Source organism: Oncorhynchus keta, chromosome 1 (genome assembly GCF_023373465.1).
Source record: "Oncorhynchus keta strain PuntledgeMale-10-30-2019 chromosome 1, Oket_V2, whole genome shotgun sequence".
NCBI lineage: Eukaryota > Metazoa > Chordata > Actinopteri > Salmoniformes > Salmonidae > Oncorhynchus > Oncorhynchus keta.
The window spans coordinates 21,033,398-21,041,340 of NC_068421.1; the positions used below are offsets into that span (position 1 = coordinate 21,033,398).

General features: G+C 42.6%; 1 protein-coding gene across 1 annotated transcript in view; it reads right to left on the reverse strand.

The window, feature by feature from the left end:
- Positions 1-7,943, reverse strand: part of LOC118394753 (RNA-binding protein Musashi homolog 2-like) — a 413,238-nt gene that overhangs the window by 207,651 nt on the left and 197,644 nt on the right. The gene's annotated exons all lie outside the window — the stretch shown is intronic.

Here is a 7,943-nt window from a genome sequence, read left to right on the forward strand (position 1 = left end):
ACAGAGGTAGATATGTATAGGGATAAGGTGACAGGGATAGTGGAGTAACAGAGGTAGATATGTATAGGGATAAGGTGACAGGGATAGTGGAGTAACAGAGGTAGATATGTATAGGGATACTGGAGTAACGTTGGAGATGTCGTTCCCATAGCAACGATTAAAACATTCCCAAACCAGAAACCGTGGATTGATGGCAGCATTCGCGTGAAACTGAAAGCCCGAACCACTGCTTTTAATCAGGGCAAGGTGACCGGAAACATGACCGAATACAAACAGTGTAACTATTCCCTCTGCAAGGCAATCAAACAAGCTAAGCGTCAGTATAGAGACAAAGTAGAATCTAAATTCAACGGCTCAGACACAAGAGGTACAGTGCCTTGCGAAAGTATTCTGCCCCCTTGAACTTTGCGTCCTTTTGTCACATTTCAGGCTTCAAACAAAGATATAAAACTGTATTTTTTTTGTGAAGAATCAACAACAAGTGGGACACAATCATGAAGTGGAACGACATTTATTGGATATTTCAAACTTTTTTAACAAATCAAAAACTGAAAAATTGGGCGTGCAAAATTATTCAGCCCCTTTACTTTCAGTGCAGCAAACTCTCTCCAGAAGTTCAGTGAGGATCTCTGAATGATCCAATGTTGACCTAAATGACTAATGATGATAAATACAATCCACCTGTGTGTAATCAAGTCTCCGTATAAATGCACCTGCACTGTGATAGTCTCAGAGGTCCGTTAAAAGCGCAGAGAGCATCATGAAGAACAAGGAACACACCAGGCAGGTCCGAGATACTGTTGTGAAGAAGTTTAAAGCCGGATTTGGATACAAAAAGATTTCCCAAGCTTTAAACATCCCAAGGAGCACTGTGCAAGCGATAATATTGAAAAGGAAGGAGTATCAGACCACTGCAAATCTACCAAGACCTAGCCGTCCCTCTAAACTTTCAGCTCATACAAGGAGAAGACTGATCAGAGATGCAGCCAAGAGGCCCATGATCACTCTGGATGAACTGCAGAGATCTACAGCTGAGGTGGGAGACTCTGTCCATAGGACAACAATCAGTCGTATATTGCACAAATCTGGCCTTTATGGAAGAGTGGCAAGAAGAAAGCCATTTCTTAAAGATATCCATAAAAAGTGTTGTTTAAAGTTTGCCACAAGCCACCTGGGAGACAAACCAGACATGTGGAAGAAGGTGCTCTGGTCAGATGAAACCAAAATTGAACTTTTTGGCAACAATGCAAAATGTTATGTTTGGCGTAAAAGCAACACAGCTCATCACCCTGAACACCCCATCCCCACTGTCAAACATGGTGGTGGCAGCATCATGGTTTGGGCCTGCTTTTCTTCAGCAGGGACAGGGAAGATGGTTAAAATTGATGGGAAGATGGATGGAGCCAAATACAGGACCATTCTGGAAGAAAACCTGATGGAGTCTGCAAAAGACCTGAGACTGGGACGGAGATTTGTCTTCCAACAAGACAATGATCCAAAACATAAAGCAAAATCTACAATGGAATGTTTCAAAAATAAACATATCCAGGTGTTAGAATGGCCAAGTTAAAGTCCAGACCTGAATCCAATCGAGAATCTGTGGAAAGAAGTAAAAAACTGCTGTTCACAAATGCTCTCCATCCAACCTCACTGAGCTCGAGCTGTTTTGCAAGGAGGAATGGGAAAAAAATTCAGTCTCTCGATGTGCAAAACTGATAGAGACATACCCCAAGTGACTTACAGCTGTAATCGCAGCAAAAGGTGGCGCTACAAAGTATTAACTTAAGGGGGCTGAATAATTTTGCACTCACAGTTTTTCAGTTTTTGAGTTGTTAAAAAAGTTTGAAATATCCAATAAATGTCGTTCCACTTCATGATTGTGTCCCACTTGTTGTTGATTCTTCACAAAAAAATACAGTTTTATATCTTTATGTTTGAAGCCTGAAATGTGGCAAAAGGTCGCAAAGTTCAAGGGGGGCGAATACTTTCGCAATGTGGCAGGGTCTACAGTCAATCACGGATTACAAAAAGAAAACCAGCCCAGACACGGACCAGGATGTCTTGCTCCCAGGCAGACTAAATAACTTTTTTGCCCGCTTTGAGGACAATACAGTGCCACTGACACGGCCCGCAACTAAAACATGCGGACTCTCCTTCACTGCAGCCGAAGTGAGGAAAACATTTAAACATGTCAACCCTCGCAAGGCTGCAGGCCCAGACGGCATCCCCAGCCACGCCCTCAGAGCATGCGCAGACCAGCTGGCTGGTGTATTTACGGACATATTCAATCAATCCCTATCCCAGTCTGTTGTTCCCACATGCTTCAAGAGGGCCACCATTGTTCCTGTTCCCAAGAAAGCTAAGGTAACTGAGCTAAACTCACTTCCGTCATCATGAAGTGCTTTGAGAGACTAGTCAAGGACCATATCACCTCCACCCTACCTGACACCCTAGACCCACTCCAATTTGCTTACCGCCCAAATAGGTCCACAGACGATGCAATCTCAACCACACTGCACACTGCCCTAACCCATCTGGACAAGAGGAATACCTATGTCAGAATGCTGTTCATTGACTACAGCTCGGCATTTAACACCATAGTGCCCTCCAAGCTCGTCATCAAGCTCGAGACCCTGGGTCTCGACCCCGCCCTGTGCAACTGGGTACTGGACTTCCTGACGGGCCGCCCCCAGGTGGTGAGGGTAGGCAACAACATTTCCACCCCGCTGATCCTCAACACTGGGGCACAAGGGTGCGTTCTGAGCCCTCTCCTGTACTCCCTGTTCACCCACGACTACGTGGCCACGCACGCCTCCAACTCAATCATCAAGTTTGCGGACGACACAACAGTGGTAGGCTTGATTACCAACAACGACGAGACGGCCTACAGGGAGGAGGTGAGGGCCCTCGGAGTGTGGTGTCAGGAAAATAACCTCACACTCAACGTCAACAAAACTAAGGAGATGATTGTGGACTTCAGGAAACAGCAGAGGGAACACCCCCCTATCCACATTGATGGGACAGTAGTGGAGAGGGTAGTAAGTTTTAAGTTCAGGAGGCTGAAGAAATTTGGCTTGTCACCAAAAGCACTCACAAACTTCTATAGATGCACAATCGAGAGCATCCTGTCGGGCTGTTTCACCGCCTGGTACGGCAACTGCTCCGCCCACAACCGTAAGGCTCTCCAGAGGGTAGTGAGGTCTGCACAACGCATCACCGGGGGCAAACTACCTGCCCTCCAGGACACCTACACCATCCGATGTCACAGGAAGGCCATAAAGATCATCAAGGACAACAACCACCCGAGCCACTGCCTGTTCACCCCGCTATCATCCAGAAGGCGAGGTCAGTACAGGTGCATCAAAGCTGGGACCGAGAGACTGAAAAACAGCTTCTATCTCAAGGCCATCAGACTGTTAAACAGCCACCACTAACATTGAGTGGCTGCTGCTAACACACTGACTCAACTCCAGCCACTTTAATAATGGGAATGGAAATTATGTCAAATATATCGTTAGCCACTTTAAACAATGCTACCTAATATAATGTTTACACACCCTACATTATTCATCTCATATGTATATACTGTACTCTATATCATCTACTGCATCTTTATGTAATACATGTATCACTAGCCACTTTAACTATGCCACTTTGTTTACATACTCATCTCATATGTATATACTGCACTCAATACCATCTACTGTATCTTGCCTATGCCGCTCTGTACCATCACTCACTCATATATCTTTATGTACATATTCTTATCCCCTTACACTTGTGTCTATAAGGTAGTAGTTTTGGAATTGTTAGCTAGATTACTTGTTGGTTATTACTGCATTGTCGGAACTAGAAGCACAAGCATTTCGCTACACTCGCATTCACATCTGCTAACCATGTGTATGTGACAAATAAAATTGGATTTGATTTGATTTGTTACTTAGGCCCATAAGCTAGGATATGCATATCATTTTTGGATATAAAACACTCTAAAGTTCCTAAAACTGTTAAACTTATGTCTGTGAATATAACAGAACTGATATGGCAGGCAAAACCTCAAGGACAAACCATCCCCCTCAAAAAAGGTCAGTCTACCACTGTTTTCAATGGCTGTCACTTTTATTATAAGGCAAAATCCTCCCATATTGCAGTTCCTAGGGCTTCCACTAGATGTCAACAGTCTTTAGAAAGAGTTTCATTCTGGTTTTTGGAAAAATTTAGCAGAAATTGTAGTTTTTCTAGGTGGCTCCCATTTTGGCTGTAGTGTTTCCAAGAGCGTGTAAGAGAGCGCGTTCTTTGGTATTTTTGTCCGGTAAAGACAATAACAATTCTCTGTCTTAAATTGTATCATTTATTTACGTATTAGGGTACCTAAGGTTTGATTATAAACATTGTTTGACTTGTTTGGAAAAGTTTATTAGTAACGTTTAGGATTCATTTGTATGCATTTTGATGGGAGGGAAACTGGGTGGATTATTGACTGAAGCGCGCCAGCTAAACTGACTTTTTATGGATATAAAGAAGGACATTATCGAACAAAAGGACCATTTGTGATGTTTCTGGGACCTTTTGGAGTGCCAAAAGAAGAAGATCATCAAATATAAGGCATTTATTATATTGCTATTTCTGACTAACCTGCCTGGTTGAAATATTTTTTTCATGCTTTTGTATGCGGGCGCTGTTCTCAGATAATCGCATGGTGTGCTTTCGCCGTATGACCTTTTTGAAATCTGACACAGTGGCTGGATTAACAAGAAGTTAAGCTTTATTTTGATGTATTACACTTGTGATTTTATGAAAGTTAAATATTTATAATTCTGTAGTTTGAAATTCGCGCCCTGCAATTTCACCAGATGTTGGCCAGGTGGGACGTTAAGCATGGTGACGAGCTTGGAGGGGACAATGAAGTTGACCTCTTATCTAGGTGGGTGAGGGCCGTGTGAAGTGCAATTGAGATTGCGTCGTCTATGGATCTGTTGGGGCCGTATGCAAATTGGAGTGGGTCTCGGGTGCCTGGGATGATGGAGTTGATGTGTGCCATAACCAGCTTCTCAAAGCTCTTCATGATTACAGATGAGTGCTATAGGGCGGTAGTCATTGTGGCATGAGATCGTGGTCATCTTAAAACATGTGGGGATTACAGACTGAGACAAGGAGAGGTTGAAAATTACAGTGAATATGCCTGTCAGCTGTTCTGTTCTAGGTTAAGATCTGGTGCCAGACACACACATTTTCAAAGTCACTGAGATCTCTTCTTCTAGCCATGGTAGCCAAAATAATTGGCAACTGGGCGGCCAATTTTTATTTATTTATTTGTAATAATGACAATTACAACAATACTGAATGAACACTTATTTTAACTGAATATAATACATCAATACAAAACTAAACATGTTCAATTTGGTTTAAACCATGAGAAGTAAAAGTGCAATATGTGCCATGTAAAAAAGCTAACGTTTGAGTTCCTTGCTCAGAACATGAGAACATATGAAAGTTTGTGGTTCCTTTTAACATGAGTCTTCAATATTCCCAGGTAAGAAGTTTTAGGTTGAGATTATTATAGGAATTATAGGACTATTTCTCTCTATACCATTTGTATTTCATATACCTTTGACTATTGGATGTTCTTATAGGCACTTTAATATTGCCAGTGGAACAGTATTGCTTCTGTCCCCCTCCTCGCCCCTACCTGGGCTCGAAGCAGCGTTACCCATCGCTCCACAAAAGCCGCGGCCCTCGCCGAGCAAGGGGAATAACTACAAGTCTCAGAGCGAGTGACGTTTGAAACGCTATTAGCGCACACCCCGCTAACTAGCTAGCCATTTCACATCGGTTACACCAGCCATTAGGCTGATAGGCTTGAAGCCATAAACAGCGCTGTTCCTGGGAAGAGCTGCTGGCAAAACGCACAAAAGTGCTGTTTGAATGAATGCTTACGAGCCTGCTGCTGCCTACCATCGCTTAGTCAGACTGCTCTATCAAATCATAGACTTAATTATAACATAATAACACACAGAAATACGAGCCTTTGGTCATTAATATGGTCGAATCCGGAAACTATAATTTCGAAAACAAAATGTTTATTATTTCAGTGAAATAGGGAACCGTTCTGTATTTTATCTAACGGGTGGCATCCCTAAGTCTAAATATTCTTGTTACATTGCACAACCTTCAATGTTATGTCATAATGACGTAAAATTCTGGCAAATTAGTTCGCAATGAGACAGGCGGCCCAAACTGTTGCATATACCCTGACTCTGCGTGCAATGAACGCAAGAGAAGTGACGCAATTTCACCTGGTTAATATTGCCTACTAACCTGGATTTCTTTCAGCTAAATATGCAGGTTTAGAAATATATACTTCTGTGTATTGATTTTAAGAAAGACATAGGTGTTTATGGTTAGTGCAGCCATCCAACGATTGTGCTTTTTTGGCAAATGCTCTTTTATTATATACAACACAGGACACGCTAGATAAACTAGTAATATCATCAACCATGTGTTGTTATAACTACTGATTATGATTGATTGATTGTTTTTCATAAGATAAGTTTAATGCTAGCTAGCAACTTACCTTGGATTACTGCATTCACATAACAGGCAGTCTCCTCGTGGAGTGCAATGACAGGCAGGTGGTTAGAGCGTTGGACTAGTTAACTGTAAGGTTGCAAGATTGGAACCCCCGAGCTGACATGGTGAAAATCTGTCGTTCTGCCCCTGAACAAGGCAGTTGACCCACTGTTCCCAGGCCGTCATTTAAAATAAGAATGTGTTCTCAACTGACTTGCCTAGTTAAATAAAAGGTATAGAAAATAGGCAAAATCGGTGACCAAAAATACAGATTTCCGATTGTTATGAAAACTTGAAATCGGCCCTAATTAATCGGCCACTCTGATTCATCGGTAGACCTCTAGTGTGTGTGTGTGTGTGTGTGTGTGTGTGTGTGTGTGTGTGTGTGTGTGTGTGTGTGTGTGTGTGTGTGTGTGTGTGTGTGTGTGTGTGTGTGTGTGTGTGTGTTTCAATTAACAGGTTTTTTTGTTAAAAGTTCATTTGTGGAATTGATTTTCTTCTAAATGCATTTGAGCCAATCAGTTGTGTTGTGACAAGGTATGGGGTATACAGAAAGATAGCCCTATTTGGTAAAATACCAAGTCCATATTATGGCAAGAACAGCTCAAACGACAGTCCTTCACTACGTTAAGACATGAAGGTCAGTCAATAGTTCCTTCAAGTGCAGTCGCAAAAACCATCAAGCACAATGATAAAACTGGTTCTCATGAGGACCCCCAAAGGAAAGGAAGACCCAGAGTTACCTCTGCTGCAGAGGATACATTCATTAGAGTTACCAGCCTCTGAAATTGCAGCCCAAATAAATGCTTCACAGAGTTCAAGTAACAGACACACCTCAACATCAACTGTTCAGAGGAGACTGCGTTAAGCAGGCCTTCATGGTTGAGTTGCTACAAAGAAACCACTACTAAAGGACACCAGTAAGAAGAACAGACTTGCTTGGGCCAAGAAACATGAGAAGTGAACATTAGACCTGTGGAAATCTGTCCTTGTGTCTGATGAGTCCAAACTTGACATTTTTGGTTCCAACTGCCGTTTCTTTGTTAGACGCAGAGCAGGTGAACGGATGATCTCTGCATGTGTGGTTCCCACCATGAAGCATGGAAGAGGAGGTGTGATGGTGCTTTGCTGGTGACAATGTCAATGATTTATTTAGAACTCAATGCACACTTAACCAGCATGGCTACCACAGCATTCTACAGCGACACGCCATCCCATCCGGTTTGCGCTTAGTAGGACTATCATTTGTTTTTCAACAGGACAATGACCCAACACACCTCCAGGCTGTGTAAGGACTATTTGACCAAGAAGGAGAATAATGGATTGCTGCATCAGATGACCTGGCCTCAACAATCACCCGACCTCAACCCAAA